General features: G+C 33.7%; 1 non-coding gene and 1 pseudogene across 1 annotated transcript; one reads left to right on the top strand and one right to left on the bottom strand.

Moving 5' to 3' along the window:
• Positions 1-19,977, top strand: part of LOC128590088 (NADH dehydrogenase [ubiquinone] 1 alpha subcomplex subunit 3-like) — a 36,993-nt pseudogene extending 17,016 nt beyond the window's left edge.
• LOC128593342 (small nucleolar RNA SNORA49) lies at positions 18,947-19,077 on the bottom strand. Its single transcript, XR_008382331.1, has one exon. It is a non-coding gene; the product is annotated as a small nucleolar RNA SNORA49 (small nucleolar RNA).
• Positions 19,978-27,491: the final 7,514 nt, after the last annotated feature.

Below are 27,491 nucleotides of genomic sequence, written 5' to 3' on the forward strand. Positions count from 1 at the left end.
TCTGAGGATACTGCAGTGATAAATTGTATGAAAACACTGCACAGCCCACAAATATAAAGGGTACAATTTAGTGCCGGAAGTTAGCGGAGCAGTGTCTATAGAGCATGAAGGAAATATTGTGAATTCTGAATTACATACTCAGGAAGTTGTGCTTTACATATAAAGGCACCAAGAAGATAGATTTAATACACAAGAATACAGGAAATATAGTTCTTCATTATGAGATAGATTCAAAATAAGTAGTTTACTTGTGGAGGGGACAATATTTACTGAGGTTTTGATAGAATTCCTTGCATTCAAAAACTCAGATAATTAATCTAAGCCCAACATGCTCATTCCAGCTGTCCTCACCAGTAAAAGTTCAAAAGTGAGAATGGGACCTTCAGAAATACATGGTGGAAAGCGTGCCATTAGGTCTGTGAAAAGTTTCACTACACTTCAGAGAGAATCAAGACAAAGCAACTCATTTTTTCACCTGCTTTGTCTTCGCCTGTGGATATAGTTGTGGGATATAGAATTTCTCCAGCTGTTGGCTGTTAGTCTGAGGTTAAATTTACACTGGCACTCAATGATATTACCTACCTATACCACCTGTGGGCTTCTGAATATGTAGGCAAATTTCCTAAAAATTTAATGCAATTTCAGTGGGATTTCAAAAGTATTTCTTCTGATATCATATGGTGTGAAAGGTTTAATAGAAAGAAGCCCATACACTAACATAAGGTCTAACTAAAAACCTGTGATGATTATATTGACAAATGGATAACAGAGATTATTTCTCTGAAGACAAGTCATAGAACCTAAAAGCAGTAACTAGTCTCAGCTTTCTCCTTTGATTATGGTGAAAATCACCGACTACTAGGCACATAAAGAATGAGGGAAGACTGGTGGGAGAAAATTTTCATTAATTCATCAAACTTGTCATCTGTCACAGCAAGGAATTAGTAGATCATTTTTTCTAAAGCTAAAGCAAAAAAGGTTTAGCTGATAATTTAAAGTAAGAAAATTAAATTCTGAGAAATTAATAACAACTCACGTAAGGTAATATCTACACAGCAAAATATAGGAAAAATGAGAAAGTAAAGAAGTATTAAGAGAACATCAGATAAAATCACAAAAATAGGACCAATCTGATGTTCTATGGGCGGTATTTTGTCTGTTCTTGGGAAAAATCACTTTATCTCTTTAATTTAGTTCCTCATCTGTAAAGTGGGAATGATAGTCATAACTACTAATCAGGTGGTGACAAGCACAAAATGAGGTGAGTCTACAGTGCTTAGCATGATGGCTGTCACGTAGTAAGAATTTGAAGAAACAGTAGTTATTGCTCTGGTGCTTCTCCAAAAAGAGAGCATTGATTATGTTTGGTTGTTGGATGATGGGCCTGAATATTATAAATCTACCCATTTTCATCTCACTGCTCTTTTATAATAATGTGATATAATAGCTATCTAAATCCCAACTGATACTACTTTTTTATTTATAAAACATAAATGATTTCTGATATTATATAAACATACATATGTGTGTGCACACACACACGCAGAGGGTGCCCAAAAGGCACATTATAAGAAAAAAACTGTATTAAAATTGTAATAATTTATATATACCAATAACATTTGTTATCTTGTATATTGTATCTTGTATCTCTTGTAATTGCAGAAGTCAAATTTTATTCAGCATTTCAATTTTCATGCAAATTTTAAAATGCAAATTAATGTAAACTTTATTTAGTATTAAGAAAGGAAAAACCTTTCTTAAAATGTGTATACTTTGGCACCCTTTGTATAGTTCTGTCTCAAATAGTAATTGTACCCAGCATAAAGGAACAAAGCATTAATATCAATAGAGAAAGTATACTTGATTAACCAGCTAGCTATTTGTAAAAAAAAATCCCTTACCTGGATTATCCTGTTTTCTCTTCCTCCTTTACTGACTTTGTGATTATTAAATCACTTTACTGACTTGGTGATTACTTTTCAAACAGAGCCAGTTAATCTATTACTCCTCTGTTCAAGCACTCTGCTGTCTCCTGTCTCACTCAGGGTATAGAACCTGCACAACACCATGATTTGGCTCCTCTTCCTTCTGGCTGTTACCTTCCCATCTTGCTGATCAGCTGCAGCTCACTGGTTCCCGGGTTCTACCTCAAACACATCAGGCCTGATTTCAGGGAGCTTGTGCTCCTAGTTCTCTTGGTGTGACATACCTTCTTTCAAAGCTGAAGGTGGCTTGCTCCCTCACCTTCAAAGTTTTTACAGTTTACTGAGTGCACTAATAAAATAACATTCCGACATTAAGACATTGCCTTCTCAGCAATGCATACTCATATAAATAGATGAATACAGATTTTTAAAACCCTACTTTAGCTTAGTCATTGAGAGAATACTTACTTGAAATAGTGAGGGAGAGTTTACACAGTTTTAAGGTCCTTTATATGGCGGCCCAATTAACCTTGGAAACTTTTCTTGTATTTTCCCAAAGTTGTCTTTTCAAGTATTACTGGTCACATATTTGATAGTCTTATATACAATTGACATGTCTAATTTTTCAATGGCCTTAATATATAGAAATAACCATATCCACTAAAATAAAAACCTACCTGAATAATGGTGATGAGGACATTGCTAAATGAATGATACTGTTTTCTGTTCCCTAAAAGTATGTTATATGATTTAAACACAGACATATATACATATACACACACGTGTGTAAACCTATACATGCAATTTTGAAATACATATGTTAATTTCAAAGCAAACCTTGAACATATGGGAACAGTATAAATAGGTGAACATATTTTAATAGTTTTTATAAATTCATATAGCAACACAACTGATGGTTTTATTAATAATAATTTATCATATGTTTAAAGAATAGACTTCCCATGAATATTGTTTGTATGTTTTGGCTTTTTTCCATTTTTGCAATTATAGCTTCTAATGTCTTAAATCTAATCCTTATCATATAGACAAAATACAGAGACCAATGCACAGAATTACATGGTTACACGCACAGAGGAACATCACATTTGTGAAATGCATATGTGCCTTTCTGTGTTATTTTCTGGCAAACACAATTGCATAGGAGAGAATGTATGGTCCACTACTGCATATGAAATGGCTTACAGTTCTCTCAGTGTCCTTATAGGAAATTTTAATGGAAACAGCATTTTGCACTGAAATGCTTGTGAGTTTTAAAATGGCAGTATATATTTTTATAGGCTATATTGAAAACAGAAGAGATCCTATTGACAGACTCACTACTCTTTCAGCACTGTCGCACTGTAAGTTTCTGTGAAATCAGCTGGCTGTGTGCCATCTTCATAGGTGCGTGATTGCACAACTGATGCTTTCGAACACCTGCTGCTCACATTACTGTGTGATAAACCCTAGTTGAGGTAAATCCTGAGGCTTCAGCCACAATGCTTTTACAAAGGTTTTGTTTTTCTGGCTCAGTTGAGCTCCTTGCGCTTGTCTGATCTTTTAACTTCACAGTAGCCTGTGCTTATTCAAAATGCAAACTCACAAATCAAAGAGGAATTTTCTGTTGTATGTGTCATAAACAGAAAATCCTGCAGAGATGTGGGCCTCGTTAAAGCATGTCATTTTTACATAGAATCCAAAAAATGGGATTGTATACTTAATCAATTCATTTGTACATTTATTTATTTATATATATATATATATATTTTTTTTTTAGCACCTACTAACTGCCATGAGGGTATAGAGGTCAACAAAACTGAGAAGGCACTGCCCTCTAGTGGGAAGGCAGATAATAAACAAGTAAAAGCATCAATGCAAATTATGTTAAGGGCTAAGACATTGTGATGGGGGTTCTAGTCTGAATTCTTTCATGATCACATTCTAGAAAAGCAAGGCTTTCTTTCTTTTCTATATATGAAATATATTTCTTATTTTATATATTATATGTATGTAAATTACATATATAATTGTTTTTCAAGCCATGTATCTCTCTATTTTTCATATTAAATGGCTGGATACATTCTAGACATCCATTGTGTATCTTGAGCATATGGTGCATTTGTTAATAGATATTACCATTTCCTAAGCCTAAATATGGCTATATAGAGATGGGAAACAAGCATGTAAGCTACTGTTTTTTTCTGTTATTTTTAGTTGACATATAATAATTATCCATATTTGTGGGGTACCGAGTGATATTTTGATACATGTACACAATGTATAGTGATCAAATTAGGTTAATTAGGCTATCCATAACCTCAAATATATATCATTTCTTTATGTTAAGAATATTATAATTATAAGGAAAATTAAGTATTAATAAAAGTTCTTTAAATGATTAATCTAGAATACATTTATATGCAATGAATTTTTATTTTATTTTATTTTATTTATTTTTGTTTGAGACAGATTCTTACTATGTCCACTTTGGTAGAGAGCCATGGCATCACAGCTCACAGCAACCTCAAACTCTTGGGCTTAAGTGATTCTCTTGCCTCAACCTCCCAAGTAGCTGTGACTACAGGTGCCCGCCACAACTTCAGGCTATTTTTTGTTGCAGTTGTCATTGTTGGTTAGTTGGCCCTGGCCGGGTTCAAACTCACCAACTTTGGTGTATGTGGCTGGCACCCTAACCACTGTGCTATGGGTGCCAAGCCTGAAATCAATTTTTAAAAGGAAATAGTCAATGGATTGAGAATCAGACATGGGAGATCTAGAGACATTATTTCTCCTCATTTATCAAGAAGTTTCTGAAGGTAACATTTTCATATAAAGTAAGATTAAACAAATACTTGAGTGAAAAAAATAAACCAAGAGGCATAGGTTGGCTGAGTGGATACAAAAACTCAGGCCAGATATTTGTTGCATACAAGAGTTACATCTTAACTTAAAAGACAAATACAGACTCAGGGTGAAAGGATGGTCATCCATATTTCAGGCAAATGGTAATCAGAAAAAAGCAGGTGTTGCAATTTTATTTGCAGATACAACAGGCTTTAAACCAACAAAAGTAAGGAAGGACAATATGGTCACTTCATATTTGTTAATGGCAATACTCAATATGATGAGATCTCAATTATTAATATCTATGCACCAAACCAGAATGCACCTCAATTTATAAGAGAAACTCTAACAGACATGAGCGACTTGATTTCCTCCAGCTCCATACTAGTCGGAGATTCAACACTCCTTTGGCAGTGTTGGATCGATCCTCCAACAAGAAGCTGAGCAAAGAAATCTTAGATTTAAACCTAACCATCCAACATTTGGATTTAGCAGACATCTACCGAACATTTATCCCAACAAAACTGAATACACATACTTCTCATCAGCCCACGGAACATACTCCAAAATTGATCACATCTTAGGTCACAAGTCCAACCTCAGTAAATTTAAAGGAATAGAAATTATTCCATGCATCTTCTCGGACCTCCATGGAATAAAACTTGAGCTGAGTAACAACAGGAATCTGCATACTCATACAAAAACATGGAAGTTAAATAACCTTATGCTGAATGATAGCTAGGTCAGAGATGAGATTAAGAAAGAAATCGCCAATTTTTGGAACAAAACAACAATGAAGACACGAACTATCAGAACCTCTGGGACACTGCAAAGGCAGTCCTAAGAGGGAAATTTATAGCAGTGCAAGCCTTCCTCAAGAGAACGGAAAGAGAGGAAGTTAACAAATTAAAGGGACATCTCAAGCAACTGGAAAAGGAAGAACATTCCACCCCCAAACCCTGTAGAATAAAAGAAATAACCAAAATTAGAGCAGAATTAAATGAAATTGAAAACAAAAGAAAAATACAACAGATCAATAAATCAAAAAGCTGGTTTTTCGAAAAGGATAATAAAATAGATAAACCTTTGGCTAACCTAATCAGGAAAAAAAGAGGAAAATCTCTAATCTCATCAATCAGAAACAACAAAGACGAAATAACAACAGACTCCTCAGAAATCCAAAAAATCCTTAATGAATATTACAAGAAACTTTATTCTCAGAAATATGAAAATCTGCAGGAAATTGACCGATACTTGGAAGCACGTCACCTTCCAAGACTTAGCCAGAATCAAGTGGAAATGTCGAATAGGCCCATATCAAGTTCGGAAATAGCATCAACCATACAAAACTTCCTGAAAAAGAAAAGCCCGGGACCAGATGGTTTCACGTCAGAATTCTATCAAACCTTTAAAGAGGAATTAGTACCTATATTACTCAACCTGTTCCAAAAGGTAGAAAAAGAAGGAAGACTATCCAACACATTCTATGAAGCAAACATCACCTTGATCCCCAAACCAGGAAAAGACCCAACAAGAAAAGAAAATTATAGACCAATATCACTAATGAATATAGATGCAAAAATATTCAACAAGATCCTAACAAACAGAATCCAGAAACACATAAACAAATTATACATCATGACCAAGTCGGTTTTATCCCAGGGTCTCAAGGCTGGTTCAATATATGTAAATCTATAAATGTAATTGAGCACATAAACAAATTAAAAAACAAAGACCATATGATTCTCTCAATCGATGCAGAAAAAGCTTTTGATAATATACAGCATCCCTTCATGATCAGAACACTTAAGAAAATCGGTATAGAAGAGACATTTCTTAAACTGATAGAGACCATCTACAGCAAACCCACAGCCAATATCATATTGAATGGAGTTAAATTGGAATCATTTCCACGCAGATCAGGAACCAGACAAGACTGCCCATTGTCTCCATTGCTTTTTAACATTGTAATGGAAGTTTTAGCCACCGCAATTAGGGAAGAAAAGGCGATCAAGGGTATCCATATAGGGTCAGAAGAGATCAAACTTTCGCTCTTTGCAGATGATATGATAGTATATCTGGAAAACACTAGAGACTCTACTACAAAACTCTTAGAAGTGATCAAGGAATACAGCAGCGTCTCAGGTTACAAAATCAACATTCATAAATCGGTAGCCTTTATATTTACCAACAATAGTGAAGTTGAAAAAACAGTTAAGGACTCTATCCCATTTGCAGTAGTGCCAAAGAAGATGAAATATTTGGGAATTTTTTTTTTCAAAGGATGTGAAAGATCTCTATAAAGAGAACTATGAAACTCTAAGAAAAGAAATAGCTGAAAATATTAACAAATGGAAAAACATACCATGCTCATGGATGGAAAGAATCAACATTGATAAAATGTCCATACTACCCAAAGCAACATATAATTTCAATGCAATCCCTACTAAAGCTCCACTGTCATACTTTAAAGATCTTGAATAAACCATACTTCGTTTTATATGGAATCAGAAAAAACTCGAATAGCCAAGACATTACTCAGATATAAAAACAAAGCAGGAGGAATCACGCTACCAGACCTCAGACTATACTACAAATCAATAGTGATCAAAACAGCATGGTATTGGCACAAAAACAGAGAAGTAGATGTCTGGAACAGAATAGAGAACCAAGAGATGAATCCAGCTACTTACCATAATTTAATCTTTGACAAGCCAATTAAAAACATTCAGTGGGGAAAAGATTCCCTATTTAACAAATGGTGCTGGGTGAACTGGCTGGCAACCTGTAGAAGACTGAAACTGGACCCACACCTTTCACCATTAACTAAGATAGACTCTCATTGGATTAAATATTTAAACTTAAGACATGAAACTGTAAAAATACTAGAGGAGAGTGCAGGGAAAACCCTTGAAGATATCGGTCTGGGCGAGTATTTTATGAGGAGGACCCCCCGGGCAATTGAAGCAGCTTCAAAAATACACTACTGGGACTCGATCAAGCTAAAAAGCTTCTGCACAGCCAAGAACACAGTAAGTAAAGCAAGCAAACAGCCCTCAGAATGGGAGAAGATATTTGCAGGTTATATCTCCGACAAAGGTTTAATTACCAGAATCCATAGAGAACTCAAACGCATTAGCAAGAATAGAACAAGGGATCCCATCGCAGGCTGGGCAAGGGATTTGAAGAGAAACTTCTCTGAAGAAGACAGGCGCGCAGCCTTCAGACATATGAAAAAATGCTCATCATCTTTAATCATCAGAGAAATGCAAATCAAAATTACTTTGAGATATCATCTAACTACAGTGAGACTAGCCTATATCAGAAAATCCTAAGACCAGAGATGTTGGCACAGATGTGGAGAAAAGGGAACACTTTTGCACTGCTGGTGGGAATGCAAATTAATACATTCCTTTTGGAAAGAGATATGGAGAACACTTAGAGATCTAAAAATAGATCTGCCATTCAATCCTGTAATCCCTCTACTGGGCATATACCCAGAAGACCAAAAATCATATCATAACAAAGATATTTGTACCAGAATGTTTATTGCAGCCCAATTCATAATTGCTCAGTCATGAAAAAAGCCCAAGTGCCCATCGATCCACGAATGGATTAATAAGTTGTGGTATATGTACACCATGGAATATTATGCAGCCTTAAAGAAAGATGGAGACTTTACCTCTTTCATGTTTACATGGATGGAGCTGGAACATATTCTTCTTAGTAAAGTATCTCAAGAATGGAAGAAAAAGTACCCAATGTACTCAGACATACTATGAAACTAATTTAGGGTTTTCACATGAAAGGTATAAGCCAGTTACAACCTAAGACTAGAGGGAAGGGGGAAAGAGAGGGGAGAGAGGGGGGAGGTGGGTAGAGGGAGGGGATTGTTGGGATTACACCAGTGGTGCATCTTACAAGGGTATATGTGAAACTTGGTAAATGTGCAATGTAAGTGTCTTAGCACAGTAACTGAGAGAATGCCAGGAAGGCTATTCTAACCAGTGTGATGAAAATGTGTCAAACGGTCTGTGAAGCTAGTGAATGAGCCCCATGATCATATCAATGTACACAGCTATGATTTAATAAAAAAAATAAATAAATAAAATAAACCAATAAACTAATTTAGAAAACATTTGATAGATATACTAATTCCCATCTTTGAAAGAATAAATCGACTAGTTCAAGTTAGGTGTTCTGTCTAAATTTTCAATGTAAAGGGAGTTTTTATCCTTACATTGAATACTTAAGTAAGCTCCATGTTTTCTTGAAATAGTTGGACATATATGGCATTCACCTTCTCAATGACACATTAAAATAAATTTTCAAAAACTTTGAGTTAAAAAGGTTTGTATTTTGTGTTTATATTAAATGATGTAAGAGTTTTTTGAAGTTGAGGGATGCACATATATGCAGTTCAACAAGTTATTTCCATCCAGACAATTTTCAAATGTATACAGTGAATCCACATACTTCCTTTTTAATGAATTGAAAATTACACTGAAATGGGATTGTCCAGCTTTGAATTTGTATACAGTTTGCATGTATTTTATTCAAATTATATGAGAAACCTATAAGTTATATACAAATATTATTGTAACCACAGATGATAGACTCCCAATACATTATATAACTTAAATTCTCAATAATTTATAGTGCTTACATTTTGATTTAAAAAAACTCATCAAGAATGTTAGAATATATGAAATACTATTAAATAAGTGTGAGAGTCATAGAGACAGAAAAATTTAAAGAGCTATGCCATTTGCAAGCAAATATGATTGATTTTACGTTCAAGGAAAATAGTAAATTTCATAGATTTTCTTTCTATTATGCTTAAGATGATTTTGTCAGTTGAAGTCTATATCTAGTGTTTTGTGATCAACAAGCAGTAAATGGAAATTTACTAGATTTAATTATTCACTTTTGTCTTCCTGGAGTGCTCAACTGCTCAAATAATCTAGTAGTATAAATAGATGTGAAATAGTAGGAGAACAATTATCATCCTTTTTCCCCTTATCCGGGGAGGAGGAATTCCCTCATTTTGATCCACTGCTTATGAATTTTATGTCTCAGATCTAGGACACCGTGGGGACAGAGATAGCTCTGCAGGCAAGGACAAAGCAAGGAATGGACAGGACAGGCGCTGAATTGACCCAGAGCTTCCTCCGAGGGGCTAGATTCAGAGATGTCAGACACCTGCTCTTTATAAACTATTTTTAAAATCATCTAAATGTCTGGTAGAGTTAATAACTTCCTCACACTTAAAGATTTTAGAAGACTTAAAACATTTTGGCTATACTAGAGTAAGATATTAAAGTTCTGCACATTCAAGATTTCCCTTAGGTTATCCTAGTTGTGGAATAACTGGTTCAAAGGCTTGGTTTGTTTATGTCACTTGACGTATGTGCGTTACCAATCTCTTTTTGAAAATATCTTACAATGATACAAGCAAGGCATAAGCATATCCAATCTACAGCATTCTCATCAGAACATTTTGATGTAAAAACATCTCCGTACCTTAGCAAAGAAAATTAGCAAATACTTCTCCACCCCTCATCCACGCAAAAATATTCTACAGTGATTCTAGACGTGTGTATAGTTTTATTTCACGGTTTTAAAGCAAAATAATAATAATAATGATGATAATAAGAGTTTGCCTACCTAAATAAAATATGGTCTAAGCTCAATAAAATGCTTCTTTAAAGAAGCTATTCATGTTTGGTTTCCTTAACTTTTCATTTCCATTGTTTTTATTTCTGTTTTTTTTTTGTGTGTGCGTGTATGTGTGTCAAATAGGGTGCCCTTTAACAGAAAAGCTTGCTATCTACATTATAGTAGCAACTAAACAGCTCTTTAATAGATTCCATAACCTTTAAATATATAGAAAAAGTCTGCATAACACTATAATGTTTTTCTAATTTCTCTCTATATTTCTCTTAGTGTGTGTGTGGTTGTTCTTTTTTTTAAAAAGGCTAACTTAAGCCTTTTCTTGATATATATATTTTTTTCTTGATAAGAATGCTTCTTCTGTCTCTAAATTAGGAGGCAAACATTTTACTAGTAGATGGATTAATTTCTATGCTGCATAACACACTACCAAAAATTTAGCAGCTTTAGGTGAGGTGCATGATGCAGTGGTACATTTCAAAACTATTAGGAAATGAGTATAAATGTGATGGATGTGTTACTTAGTTCAATGTAAACATTTCACATCGTATATCGAAGCAGTACCTTGAACCCCATAAATGCATCAATGTACAAAGTTATGATTTAATAAAAAATAATTAAAAAAAAACAACTCCTCCCCCCAAATTTAGCAGATTTAAACAGCATCTATCCATCATCTCTCAGTTTGGGGCATGAGGCTCAGGTCCTCACAAGGAGGTAAACTAGGTGTATACCGGGCTGCTTTCCTTTATGGACAACAGGGTCCTTTTCTAGATTATATGCTTTTTGGCCAAATTCAGGGCCTGATTGTTATGTCTTTTGCTTGCTGAAAGCTGGAAAAGGCCATTTTCCTTTTGGTTCCCTGTGATATGGTCTGCTTACAGGTCATTAGCAACATAACCCCTTCTGAGCCAGTAGAAAAAACACTCAAGTCAGCTAAGATGAGCCTCATACAGTCTAACCACAGAGTTGACTATATCATTGCTTTGCCATATTTTATCAGCTGGAAGCAAGTTATAGGTCTACCTTATTCCAAGACCACCATCCTAGTATTCTGCCTAGCACAATAGTCAACTGTAGGACTGCATTTTACTGCCCTTCCATCTATCGGGTGAACTGTTTCATGCTTCCCCATTCCAGAGTCTTGAGCTGAATCTATTATCATTGTACTGAACTATCTTACCAGAACAAGAAATGTGGTCACTCTATGCACACGTGTTTTCTAATATTTGTCATTGATTTCCCCCCAGACTCCTCAACAACAATAATAAAATAGATAGAGAATTTCTCAATTTATGAAGTACTTTCTTATACTTCTTTTGCTTCTTTCTGAGGATTTAGTAACATTTTAGTCATATTTGTTCTTAAATATAAGTAGTGTTGCTCAAATAGTAACTTGCCAAAATTAGCACTGTGTTAAGTGAAGCCTAGTGATGTTTTTGACTTGTCCCCATTTGAAATGAGCAGATAATGGTCTTTGCATTCTTTCTGATTGGCTTCAGTTAGAATGAAACTACCATTCTAATTCAATTTGTCAAGTGCAAAAGCAAAATAAAAGGCATTCTTTGAGTTGCTAAAACTCAGCATTATACTCACACATCTTATTATTGGTTAAAAGTAGATTTGATAAAGGCAGAAAGTATAAAAACAGGCCGCTGAGTAGAAGCCAAAAGTCAAGAAGGGGAAATTAAAGAAGAAAGGAAAAAATGTGCTGACCATGCCAGAAACAAATGTCAGCAAGACCAAGACAAAGAACAAAAAGGTATTACTTAAATTTAGAATAAGAATTACTAACCTCATTTGACATTATCAATTTGAAATTCTCTAGCTATGAGTTGTAAAGACTGGCAAGCCATCCTTTATATGCTATGTAAGGACATTTTCTTCTTGAGGAACGAGGTCTCATTCTGAGGGGTAAGGCTACCGTTAGCTTACATTTACCCTCCACTACTACATTAAAAACACATTGAACACTAAAAAAAAAAAAAAACTTATTTAATTACAAAGACTGGATTGTACTTCCACTAGGCTTTAGTTCAAGGAAAACATCTTATGTTAAGTGAATGTAGTAGGCGAAATGCCCATGCTATCATAAATGTAATCATTACATGAAAAACGTACAATTTACATTATTCTTTACGTAAGCCCATTCATAAGGACAAGGGATGGGAAATTAGAAGTAAATAGAAATGAATAGACTAATTTAAGAAATTATAATTATTGAACACAACTGAGTATTCATTTCTCTACTTAAATTTGTCATAGAAGAGAGAAAACTGCAGAGTTAACTAATATCTTCAGCATCAAACAGATCTTCAACTTTAAATTGTCCACCCTACGATAACATTCTTTTAAAAATCTTACACAGCAAAGATACCATTTTTCTCATTAAATAAATGGTAATGGAAACAAATTGCTAGATACAAAGCACGATATCCTTAAATCAAGGAAATTGTAAAGGAATATCAGCCAAGATTCTATTTCCTAATGTGTGATTCATTTTTGTTCAACCCAGAAGTTGTAGATAAAACTGACAGCTTTAACGAATAAACCATGGTGTGTTTTATACTTCTGTATTAGACAGATATTCATCCTGCATTAAAGAAAGAATATTTGATGCTCTTGTGATAATTAACAATTCTGCACATACTATCTCAATATTTGAATAACCAACCAATTTGAAGAAAACTTTACCCAAGCCACCCTCAAGTACTAGAAATTATCACAAGTTTCTGATAATAGAAGAGTCTAACAGACAAGTTTTCCAAAGGTGGATTCAAGTGTTGGAAGGTTGGAAGCTTTCAATAGACAATTGTTAGCAACAAGGACAAATAAATAAATAAACAACAACCAAAAAAAATTGTTTATTATAGAAAGCAGTGAAAATCTCAGATGAGGCTCTATAGCTAAGTGTATCATGCTGTGGCCTAAAGCATTTCCTCAATACTCATGCCTCTCAAGTGGCCACTTTATTGCCACATAGGATCAGAGTAAGTTTCTCTGGGTAGAAAGTGCCTCAGGGAAGACTGCACAAAATCCATTTATACTGTGCAAGCTACCTTTTTCTGTTTTTAGCCTTTGCAGTAAAAGCATACTGAAAGAAGCATGAGTTACTCTTTATAATTGTAAATATGATATAACATAAAATTATAATTGTAAAGCTGCCACACTCTGCATAATGCCAGGTAGTGCCAAGGTAATTGTGTCCCTATGTGGCTATCGTGGTGGCCTTGTGACAATGACATAAACCTAGAATCTGTAAAAATGATATACCTAACAACAATTTAGGAAGTTATGGGAAGAAAAGAGAGAATAATGCAAAATGTGCTTTTTAAAAGAAAGAAATGTTAATGGCGTATAGTCAATGGATGATTATTGTAGCTGATAAACTAAAAAATAGGTATGGAAGCACATTATTTAAAATTAAATTTGGTAAGTGGATTTACTAAGAGAATAGGGAAGTAGGTATTATTTTTGAAGGCAGAGATAAATCCATGTTAACTAAGGATGATAAATAATGTACCTGTGTGTGTGCTCACACACAGGTACATTATTTAAAGATCTAATTTATATTTGAATTGCAAACTCTATATAAAGAAAATCAAAAGATAAACAAACAATACACTAGAAAAGAATATTTGCAACCTATGTTCAATGTAACATTTCTAACATTCAGAGATTGAAAAAATAATTAAAAAAGAGAAATAAAGAAAAGTTACCTGTCTTTAAAGGATATAGTAACTGATTCATAGGATGGGAAATCCATAGGACTAATAAATAACTAATAATGGTGATACATGATTTTTTGACCTCTTGATTAAATTTAATTTTAAAAATTAATAATTGTTGTGATACTAACAATACCCGAGGGTAATATGCATTGGGGGAACTGAAATTCAGACATTTTCTGGTAGCAGTATGAATTTTTATGTATCTTTGGAGAGTTAATCAGAAATTTTTTTTTTTTTTTTTTTACTTTAAAATATACATAGTCGTTGAGTAAACCCAGTTTGGGGACTATGTCATAATGATCACAAAGTGCCACTGTCAAGAACATACCTTGTGGTTGTGCACTGCAGGATAGTTTGTAGGTAAAAACCTGGACGCAACCTAACAGTCTTGCCGTTGGAAAATAGACAAAAGATATTATAATGCATTAATATTATTGATGATTATAAAGTTCTTACAAATAACATATCAGGGACAGAGTTGTTGACCTGGGAGAAGACCTTAAATTTACTGCTAAGCGACAAAAGTCTAGATATTGTTATTCTTTTTTTACAAAATAGGAATCTGCAGATTAAGCAGCACAGGACTGGTGCAGTGGCTTCTGGAGGTCATCAGCGGCCAAGCCTTGCTCTGCTTTTCATTCCACTAGCCCCAGATGCACATGGCCCTTCCCATCCCACTTCTTACAGACGTGTTTCAGACTGACAGAAAAGAAAAGGTGCAAAAGGCTTAGCAGGAGACATCTGGGCATGTCTTGTTTTAAAAACTTTTCCAAAAGCCTACCCAGTGACAGCTTCATCCTTCTCACTCCCAAGAGCTGTGTTTCATTGCACTCCTATCTGAAAGGAAGACTGTGATAAATATTTTAATAGGGCACACTGACAAACCCTCCTCCTAATAAAAAAAAAAAGTTTCTATTTGTAAGGTAGAAAAGAAAAATGAGTATTGGATGAGTGACTAACAATGTCTGCTACTCCTATGGATATGCACATATGTTTCATAGGACTGTATGACTAGAGAAAAATGGGCAAAGAAATACAGCAATCTGTTAAGATTGATTACACCACAGGGGTGTCGATAGAGGGTAAAAGAGATTATTAGCATCCTATACCATTTTTGTACTGTTTCACTATAACATGTGCACTTTTTATTTTAAACAAAATAAATAGAGATAGGCAAATGAATATGAAGTTAGATGTAAACATGTCACGAAAGAAAAACTAAAATACAGTGAAGAACTTATTTTAAGTTGCATTAAACCCTACAGTAGAAAGAGGCTACTGGTTATAAACAGCAGAAGGTTTAAAAAAATGATACAGTAAAGAGTAGTACTCTTTTGGAGAATGGATGAGTAAGAAGGAAAAAGAAAAGATGCAACATTTAAAATACTTCCATGCTCATATAACTTTTAAAAATATACACATAATTTACTGTATAAATAATAAAGACTTACTTGGATAACATTCAGCAAAATGGATTTGAAGGAGGAAACAGTGCAAGTGAGTCAGCCATATTTGTAGGTGCTAAGTACTTTAGGTCAATAGGCTTTGAGGGAACCTTTAATAGATAAGCCCGGAAATGCAGTTGAAGACACATAATGGAGTCATGTGTAGTGACACCAGGAGAAAGAGTTAAATTGATCTTGCAGTCAACAGAGATTTATGTTTACATTAAGCTAGAGCTGTAATGAATGTCTAACTTTGGGGAAAAAATTGGAAATAAGACTAGGAAGATGAGGGAGATAGTGAGATGTTCATTTAGTTAAATTGTGATAGAGATGATATCTGATTGTTCATCTGATTGATATGGTATGTGTAAAGGGAATAAAATCAAGAGACTCTGGTTGTTATCTAGATTGAAAAATCACATTATCTTGTAGAGAAAATAACATTTATTAACAGTTAAGTTTTATTTAATTTAAAATAACCACCATTATTTTTCAGTTTGATATGCTAGCTTTAGGTGTCATGAAACAAATGTGTGAAGAAATTTGTATTCTGAGCAGTGAACAGATGTTTGCATACTGAATAACACATTTCACCATAAACACAGTCTACAAAGAACATCATATCACACTAGTAAGGTACTGTTAACTTTGAGTCTCAACATGCTTCTTCAAGTTGAGACTGTAAGTTAATCTTACCTCTAAACCTTCTAAATAATGCAAAATGTATGTGAATATATGTAAGAGTGTGTATGTTGGTGTTGAATGTTTTATGTGACCCAACATTTAAATTTTAATTAAAATACTACTACTACTACTACTAACTTAGGCTTTTTAAAACAGAAAGAGTAGGATATCCTGTGGTAGCAATCATGAATACCAATGGATTTAAACAAATAAAAACCACCAACAAGGAATATATCTCATTCCGGTGTATAAATTCATCTTGAGTTTTCCACACAATGGGGCCCAAGTGGATGGAGCTTCCTCTGTCTGCTGTGTGCCCAGCCACTGTGCAGAGAAAAGGGAGCACATGTGGTCCCTCGATGGCTCCTGCCTGGAAGTCACAGATCCTCTTTGTGGTCATATTTTATTTTCCAAAGCAAGTAGTGTAGGTGCTTTTAACTCCCAGATAGGAAGATGCCATGAGCCCAGGAGAAAACTGGAATTATAGGAACTAGAAATATTCTAACATCTAACACAGAAATGTTTCATTTTTCCTCACAATGAGAAGACAAGAGATTTTTGGTAAGCCAAAAGAGAAGAGAAAACCCAGGTGAAACAAAGTGTTTATACCTGGAACTTAACGTTAAAATATTTGGGATAACTATACTGAGTAACAGACATTTGAATGAACATTAGGTTTGGATTAAGCTAGAACTATGAAAAAGAATAGAATTTATATCTCATCCTCAAGGTTTTTTTTTAAATACAGGCTTAGCTGTAGTTACCAATCACACACACAGGGGATTTTTACATTCTTTATGATGGATGAGCAAATACCACATTTCAGTATTTTTGTAGGTTGTAAAAAGGAATGTATTTCCTAGAAGACCAAATTTAAAGAAAATTTGAACAAAAATTTTTATATAGTACTATCTCAAGTAGTTATTTTTAAGTTTCATTCAGTGTGCTTTCATGAATCTCTGAAATCAAAATGATTGGTGAAAAAGAAAACTTTATGTAATATGGTACAGCATATCAATCAGCATCTCCTTAATTTTCTTTTATTCAGGCCATAAATAACGAAAAAGACAATAAAATAGAAACAGGCACTGTCCTTTTCTTTCAGCTAATTTGTACCCTTTCCTAAAAGTCAGATACATTTGATAGCATCAAATCTGAAATATTATTAACATAGTGATACAATTTAATTTTTTTTAATTTTTTAGAAAATTAAAAGAAAAACCCATGTACTGAATAGTTTCTGGCTACCAAACATGATATAGTAGGTATTTTATAAATATATGTTCTTTAATATGTAAAAAACATTCCTAGGGGGTGTCACATTCCAGTGAATAACAAAACAGCTTTATTGAAATCTAATTCATATATCATAAAATCCATCCTTCAAAGTACACAAATGATCATTTTTTGATATACCTTGTCCACCACTTTAGAAAACTATCATCATCCCCAAAAGAAATCCAATACCTAATAGCAATCACTTCTCCTTCTGCCTTGTCCAGTCCTTGACAACCATTAACTTATGTTTTACCTACTCTGGCCATTTGATATTAATGTAATTATACAATATATATTTCTGTATGTTTGGCATAATGTTTTCTTTGTTCATCCATGGACAGTATGTAACAATGTTTTGTTCCTTATACTTTATGGTGGAATAATGTTCCATTTTATGGATTAATAATGCTGATATTAACGTCGTGCACAAGTTTTTGTGTGAACATAAATCTTCAGTTTTCTTGATATACATGTAGGAATAAAATTGTCGGGTGATATGACAACTCCCTGTTTAAATTTTTGATGACTGCCAAAATGTTTGTCATAGTGACAGCACCACTTCACAGGCCCACCAGTAACGTCCGTGAGTTTCAACTTCTCTACAACTTCATCAACATTTGTTAATATGTCTTTTTTATTGTAGCCATCCTAGTAGGTGTGAAGCAATATTTCATTATTGTTCTGATTTGCATTTCACAAATAAATAACCTTTCCTTTGCATGTACTTCTTGGCCATTTTCTTTATCTTCTTCGGAGGAAAGTCAATTCAAATTCTTAGGCTACTTTTTTTTTTTTCTTAAGTTATAAATGTCATTTATATATTCAGAAAACAAGTGCCTCACATCATATGTGTGACTTGCCCAAATTTTCCCCCTATTGGTCTTTACTGAATTGATAATATCCTTAGAAGCACAAAATTTTCCATTTTAATGGGATTCAATTTATTTTTTCTTCTTTTGTTGTTTGTGCTTTTTGTTTTGTATCTAACAAATCAAATTAGGGTCACTAAGATGTACCCCTGTGTTTTCTTCTAAGAGTTTTATAGTTTTAGTTCTCACATTTAAATCTATGAATGTTCTGAATTATTATTTTCTTTTATTTCTGAGGTGTCACAGAACACCCAAGTTAGTGTTCCCAAGACATGTTAGGAAACCTCTGACACATTCTAATCTAACCGATAAGAAATTATTCCTTAACAGAACTGTTTGATTTGTGTTCCATGTGACACAAGGTGTGTGCTATATAGTCACACTGAGTTGAGCTTTCTCTTCTGGGCCTCCCTAGCATCTGTGTCTTCTCACCAGCATCTCTGTTCTTTGCTTTATCAACACAAACTGGTCACAAAGAGGAGGATTCCATATGAAGCTCCATCAACTCACCTTGCAGGCCCCCAAAATTAGCAGAGTTTCACTGGGGAGGGATGTGTGCTTGCTGGACTATTTTCAGGCGATGCTGGGGCACTCAACAGGCATGAGCCCTTGGAGAAGGCTGATGAGTGAATTAACTTTTTATATGATGTGAAGTGTGAGTCCAACTTTATCCTTTCACCTGTGGATATCCATTTCTCCTAGATCGTTTTTTGAAAAGGCCATTCCTTCCTCATTGAATTGTCTCAGCATCCTTCTTGAATTACACTGCAGTTTTACAGATGAGCAAGCTGAAGTAAAAAAGCTAAGAGAAGTGAAAATAGTGTCGAGAACATAATGTTCTGTTAGTGATAGAGATAAATTTTCACGCTTGAATTGTCTGCCCACAAGTCTTTCCATCATAACAGAGCTTCAGGGCTCTGGATCCTCGGGAGTGGAGGAGAGTGCTATGTATTTTGGGTTCTTACAGAATCCATGAATCCATGTTCCAGTATTTAAGGTCTGAAGACTGAGTGTATAAAAGTGCTATAAAAGCTCAACTATTATCAGATAGGGAATCCATGATAACTTTTGACATTCAAAAGGAAACTCTGTGTGTTTGTGTGTATAAATTGTGGTATACGATACTGTACTGTTGTGTTTTTTTAAGTAATATTTCAGAATTTCAGGATGCATAAAAAGAATTACACATTTGCCATATAATATATGCAGTGCCAACAACTTTACTCTTGTTCAGAATACTCCCACAGAAAAGAACGTGTTCGGGCCAAGACCAAGATGGCCACAGACTCGTCGCCTTCCTCACGAAGGCCTGGCCAACGAGCCAGGGCTGGCCGCGTCCTTCACGGTCGGGGGTGTCGCTGTAATCATGCCGGTGCTCAGCCCCTACACCAAGCACTCTAGCACGATCAACAAGGCTACACCCTACAACTACCCAGCGCCTGTCCGAGATGATGGGAACACGCCAGATGTGCCCAGCCCACCCCAGGACCCCCAGGGCCCAAGCTTGGGGTGGCTGAAGAAATGGTGAGCACCTCCACCCACAGGGAAGAGGCTCCCCCTCCCTCATGGCCTCCAATAAAAACTTGACAGCCCCCCTCTCAAAAAAGAAAGAACATGTTGGAAGATCTCACAGAGACACACATTTTAATGAAGAGTTGCAAATGCTCTCAATAATCTGAACTCATAAAATTAATGAATATTTATTGGTATTTGACAGAAAGCTAGTAACCTTTTCATCACAAATTTTTAAAAAAGTTTCCTTGAGGGATGATTAATTGCTTTGAAATATCTAGATGTCATTTAACTCAAGTACATATTTGTATAAATTGGGGTAATTCATGTGGGTTAGACTTTATTAAGGGACCCTTAAACTTTATTATTAAGAATAGCAAAATTACAGTAGAAAGTTAATTTCTTGAGATAAAACTTAAGCGTGTTAAAAATAAAGATGTCAATATATTTTGTTATGAAGTTGTATATTTTGTATGAAGTTCAGAAAATTATTTAGATTAAAACTAACAAATATCATGGCTTATGTGTTTAGATTCAAAGTGTAAGGAATAGAAGAGAATTACTTAAATTATATATATATATATAAATTATATATATATATATAAACACACACATACATGTTATTAAAACTTTTTTCTGTTATAGATGCTTCTACTTAGCTTATTTGGAACACATGAATATTGGTTTTAGAAAGTGAGTTGAGTTTTTATATGATCCAATTGACCTTTTCCATTCTACAGTTTAAAGTTAATATTTAATCTTTTCTCTCTCTTTTTTTTGAAGACAGAGTCTCACTATGTCACACTTAGTAGAGTGTGGTAGTGTCACAGCGCACAGCAACCTGCAACTCTTGGGCTTAAGCAATTCTCTTGCCTCAGCCTCCCAAGTAGCTGGGACTATAGGCACCCACTACAATGCCTGGGTATTTTTTTTTTGTTGCAGTTGTTTAGTTGGCTCGGGCCTGGTTAGAACCTGCCACCCACCCTCACTGTATGTGGCTGGCGCTGTAACCACTGTGCTACGGGCACCAAGCCATTTTCTCTCTTTTTTTCCCCACTCCTTTGGTCAGCTTTCAAGCTCCTTTGAACCCTACAATTCCAGGGGCAAATTATAATATTGCTCACTTAGCATTATGGTGAATATTAAAATGCATTAAAATGATTTGAAAAAATTTATAGCTATCCAAATAAAATTTTTTACAGCACTTATAACTATCTGAAAGTATCTGGCCTGTGCAGTTGTTGAATTCTATTCTTCTTCACCTTCCTGTCTGATTTGGCACACTATCCAATTTCTTTGAACAGTGACTTGCACTAAGTATTTAAAACATGAGGGAATCCTATAAGTAATGTTTTTATTATTGGTGTTGGAGTTATCACTGTGTAAAATCCTTAAAATGAGCCAATTGTGCACACACTTTTGAATCAGTTAAATTATCTTATATTTAAATGTTAGCATATTGACACTTTACTTATTATGAAATGAACAGAAAAGAAGAAGTCAAAAATAAATCTTTGATATAGATAACTATTAGCAAATCCAGGCAAACACTAGATGATGTAGAAACCAGTCATTTTAGAAATGTTCATAATTTGAATACTTGATTATATTTGTTAAATCGTTTGGCTGAAAGCTCTGTTACCATTATTGTTTTCATCATTGATTTCAGGAGCTATAAATCAACTTAAAACCACTCATTTTTACCCACTTAGAGGTCTGCACTAACTCCTGAGCCAGCAGGTGACCCATTAATTTAAGAGACTCATTAGACATAATCAATATGACTCCAGAGCTTATTAGCTTTAGAGTTTTAATACTCAGTGTCTCTGGCAGAATGAAGATTATGAATTTTATTTAAATCACATTTACTGGCGGAATTATACATGTTATCATAAGGTAAAAGCTGATCTTACTTTAATCATTTGAACAATATTAAAGGTATCATTCTTAACTTGTTGATTTTACAACTTGTTTAGCATTTTATATTATGCAAATGGCTATGGGATATAGAACACAGTCAATATTAATTTTATAACTTAAATATGTTTTCTAACACAAAACCCAATAAACCACAAAGAAAACAATGAACAGTGAATAATGTAAGTAATTTCTCCTCATCTCTTCTAAATATTAAAATGTGCCAAACCAACAAACAAAAATCCCAGGGTTTTCTGCAATAATATCAACTAAGTACATTAAATGGAATAAAATGCATCAATAAATGCTAACATAAAAAAGAGAGCCTGAGGAAAATCAAAACAATGGCTGACATAATACTTCAGGAGAACTGACGAAGGAAGGGTCTTTAGCTGTGTTAAACCCATGCTGAGCATCTGACTCAGTGGTTCTCAACCTTCCTAATGCTGAACTTTAATATAGTTCCTCATGTTGTGGTGACCCCCAACCATAAAATTATTTTCATTGCTACTTCATGAAGTATGGTTGGGGGTCACCACAACATGAGGGACTGTATTAAAGGGTTGCGGCATTAGGAAGGTTGAGAACCACTGATCTAACTGATGTCAGCTTCTATAGAAGATTATGATAAAATGTCACTGTATGATTACATAGATACTGAACTCTCAATTAAGAAATAATTGATAATAAGGAATAGCAGTAGAAAGTTCACTAAATAGTTATCTAAAGCATAATCACCTGTAAAACAATTACCGCAAAATAATGAATATGCAGTGCGGTCCCAAAGTTGTCTTTCTCCACAAGTGTGGGCTGATAATTTAATATCTATCCTGGTCCTTCTGCAGCTTCAAATTGTGTCACCTTCGTTTCTTATCATTCTCTATTTTTTTGAGTCTTATTCTTTATCTAGCAGTCACTATTTTATATAAGAAAATTTATGTGCATTTTCCATAAAATTTGACATAAGAATCTTAAGTCCTTGAGAAAAGTGATAAGAATAATAAAAATAATAAGTACCTGAGAATAAAAATAATTAGTCCCTAAGAAAAGGGATAAAATAAATAAAAATAATAAGAAGTTAACTGTTGACTCCATACTGAATATCAGAGTTAAAGCATTCTATAATAGACATACTCTTATTTGATTAAATGTGAATGTTACTTTCTTTGCATTATTATTATTATTGCTTAATATTTCAATGTAGCAATTGTCTGATTCTTTTTCTGAATGTATTTATGTTCATTCGTTATGAGGTTTTTGTTTCTAGTCCTTATCTTAAACATTGTTATTGTTATTAAATTTTAAGCCTTTTTAATTTTGTGAAGGCAAAAAAATGGAAACCTAATAAACACATGTATATGTAAAAACAACAACAAAAAAGAATCTTAAGTCCCTGAGTTTGCAACTGTATCATACATTAAGAAGATTCATCCAAGGATTCTAATGGGGAAAAATAGTAAAAAGAAAAGAAAAGCTTTAACTTTTTGTGCTATTTGAAACGATCCCTTTGTGCAGAAGTAATTAAAATGTGTGTGTTCACATTGTAGCTCCATAAGATACGGTTGCCTTTGAAATTTATGTTAAATTGCTAAAACCATGGCATCACATGAAATCAAAATAGCTGAGAATACACTGCTCATACTGATCTATTTTTCTTCAGGACAGAGAGGATATGAAGACTAACAACAAAATCTGAACTTTCAATATTCACCTTAGATTATTTCCCCATCTACTACATATTATTAGTAGTTTTTCCTGTTGAATCAAGTGATGGTATTGAGGTTATGTATTGTAAATTTATAAAATGTATTGTAAATTTTCAGATTTTATTAATTTGAACTAACTTAAATGACAAAGGAATAATCGGTTTGTTAAATGTTACATTGACCTGCACTCTAAAGTCACATGGAATCTTCCAATTTTAATTTGACATTCTCCTGACCCATATCTGAAATTCTAAGGTTCTTGTTCTAAAGAAATTCAAAGAGTAGAATCAGGTTTTAAGATTTCACTCACAACAGATTTTTAAAGTTTTTTCTTCATCCTTTTATGGTTTTTGATGTGTTCTGTTTCTTCACACAAGTAGATTTTAATCCAATACTTCTCTGTAATGTCATCAATTCCCTTGTGATTTTAAAAATTTTTTACAACGAATATTTTTATAATCACTTTGCACTTTGATACTATCTTTTGTCAATTTCTAGTTAATTATTATTCTAGCCTTCACTGTAATCAGGGCTGCTATGAGGTGGTTTCCCACTGTACTTTCCAAAAGCCTGCTTTTGATATATAATTTTAATTTCTTCTCATTTATTCATTTCTTTCCATTAATTTCAAGGAAAATGTTGAACATATTGTGAATAATCATTACTTGGGATATTATTCTGATATTAATATACTGATTTAAATGTATAACTTGTGACCTAAATGATATCTATAATGCATTATTGAATGAGAAAACCAAGTGTTTATTTGTTTGAGTATGAAAAATGTTGACCATATAAAGGCTGTTGGTCATTATTACCTTTTTAATACCTTTGAATACCTCATTTTTTTGAACACACATGAATCTTTGAATTATTTCATTATAGTCATGTAATATTTTGAAACTAAACAAAAATGAAGACAAATATTTGAAAAGGGGGAAATGTCATCAAGTGAAGTTTTGTAGATCTACTCGAAGCTTTGTTTGCTAGCAACAGTAATCCTTCCAAACTACCTCACATAAACTGGATAGGGTAAAAAAATACAAAGATCTCAACATAGATATTGAAACAGTGAATATACAATTTTCAAGTGACTTGGGAATGGGTCCTAGAAGATAAGACATCTTAGTGATCTTTTCCACATCTCAGAGCCATTTGGCCTCTTCCCTATCATTTCTTTCTGCATGCTTTTTATCCTGATATTCTCTTATACTTTACTGTGCCACCGTAAGACACGTCCTATATTTGCCTTATATCATATTATTTTGTGAAGCTGGTATCTGTCACCAAATAGCATAATTCCTTAGTTTTTCATATTCCACCTTCCTGAGAAATAATCAATTAACCTTTGTCGTCTTTATGAGCAAGCCTATATAAAATAAATAATAAATCAGCTTATGAATTGTTCTCAGTCAGAGATTCAACATCTAACCTGGTCAGCCATGGATAACAGAATTTCTTGTCCATTCCAAAGGAGGAGTAGGCATAAATTTGCTCAGGAAGAGATTCCCCAGATAGCTGGTATATATCTTTAATTCCAGTAAGTGCATTATTATAAATATTTGCACGTAAATGAGCAGTGCAATGAAATTATGGCAATCTGTAAGGATATAAATCTATTAGTGATAATAATATTGAAAAGGGTATAGAAAGACAATTAAGTTAAGAACGATTGCCTTAAATTAACGTTTAAATAAGTCCAAATTTTCAAGAAGCATGAGAAGATAAAAAAAACTTTTTGAGAAGATGTGAGATTTGACAGAATTCCAGGTGGTTCTGGTCTTCCTCCAAGAAAGGTAAGATAAGCTAGAAGATCCTGCATGATGTTTTCCCAAGATTTCAAACAGTCCTGATACCAAAGCTTCTATAATGTAACTAGGGTTAAAAAGTTTTGGAAATTGCTTTAGTTAGTCTTAAGAGTGCAGGTCATTAATGATTTTGAGTAAAATTCTTTGCTTTTCTTCTAGACTTTATGCTTCTATAAAGATATAATTATTTCTGATGCAAGGAAATCTATTCAACATCCACAACACCTTATACTTTACCCATGAGGGTAAATAAACCATTTAAAACAAGATTCCATAGCTAAAAGAGAATGATGCCTATCTTTTCTTCTCTTCTCTATATGTGGTTCCATACCTTGATATTCTCAAGTTCTTTCCCCCATACATTGGAAAGAATGATGGGTATTGCTACTGCAGATGTTAAGGGACTGGAGCTAAATTACTAGAGTTGAATTTTGAGCCTCTCTAGAAATTAGTTGCTGGAGCTGGGACAATTCACTTTACCCTACATGACCTCAGTTTTCTTAGCTGTCAAAAGGGAAGCAAGAACAGCACCTATATCCTAGTGTTGTAATGCACTATGAATGAGTTATTTAAAATAAACTTTCCAGAACTCTCTTTGAAATCTATAAAGGCTCAACATGTATCCATTGCTTTATGACAGTGAAGATCCATTTACAAATTGGACTCATTTTCTGAAATTTTAAGGTTCTTGTTTTAGAGAAATTCAGAGTAGAGTCAGGTCTCAAGATGTCACTCAAAACACACAGACACACACGCATACATACACTTGTGTATACCGATGCATGTGTACATATACAGAACTTAATATGCCTACCATAGCTTAACCTATGAACAGGAATGTATGTTTTTATAATTGTTTCTATTTTAATAGGACAACTAAATTTTATTGTTGCTCTTCAAAAATATTTAATCATATTTTAAAATAGAAAACATGTATAATTATGATGCAAAGATTAACAGCTTTTTTCAATCAAAAGTTAAATTCCAAAATTAAATATTAACTATGTACAATCAAACTTCAGTATGTTTTTTGTAAAGAGGTAACTATAATAACAATATTCTTAAAATTGTGCTTATACAAACATATGAGAAGAAATGACATCCTAGACTTTTTAATGACAAATGTAGCAATGGATAAGGTTTGAGTCCTTCAGGATAAACATTAATGAAAGATCATGACCTAGAGAAGGAAGCAAATGAAGGTACTTAGAAACAGAAGCACCCATAAATCAAAGCTACATATTGAATAGACAAATTAAAGAAAGCTAGATAAGTAACAAGGCAAGAACACCATAGAATCAGACTACAGTGTTGCCCAGTGATTGCAAATTTAGAAAGTAGCTGTCCTCAGAATTTCTCTGAATGTGAGAGTTCCTTACTGTTCTGGCCAAGGTGGATGACCCACTCTTTTCCCTTAACACTTTTATGCCTTCATTTCAGCTTTTCTTTCTAAATAGAAAGCCATTTCCTAAGTAATGCCAAATTCTTTGCATTATCCAAAATCTATTAAAATTTTCTAATATTTAACCTTTTCTTATTATAAATCACATTATAGTAAACCAATTATGCAATATGCCATTTCTAAACTTTATAGTGTCTTGTATTTCTGTACTTTATTCCCCTATGGACTCTGTAAAATTAAAAATGGGACATTATTTTTTGTATCTTTTAAAAATGCATGTTGCTGTACATATAACACAATGTTATTATTTGTAGAAGAAATAGAAACAAAATATGAAATCATAGACTGTATGTTGGTAATTTTAGGATATATTATCGCAATGGAAGGAGGCATATAAGACTATTCACAATTGTAAAATGGGTCCAATAAGGTTAAATATGTTGATAAGTATGTTAACTAAACAACAACTCAAACTTATATTCTGGAACTTTCTCCTCAATTGAGTAGATTCAATAAATAGATAAATAAGTTTACTCCAAAAAAGCAGATGAATAGATGGATGTCAATTTAGATAGGCTTCTGTAGTATAGTAATGTAGCCTCTTCACCCATCTTTTAGATGTTGTATTTCATTTTATTGAAGTGATGAATTACGACCAAGAAAGCATGCTCATAAAATTTTTACCATGACACAAAAT

Source organism: Nycticebus coucang, chromosome 1 (assembly GCF_027406575.1).
Source record: "Nycticebus coucang isolate mNycCou1 chromosome 1, mNycCou1.pri, whole genome shotgun sequence".
NCBI classification, from domain to species: Eukaryota; Metazoa; Chordata; class Mammalia; order Primates; family Lorisidae; genus Nycticebus; species Nycticebus coucang.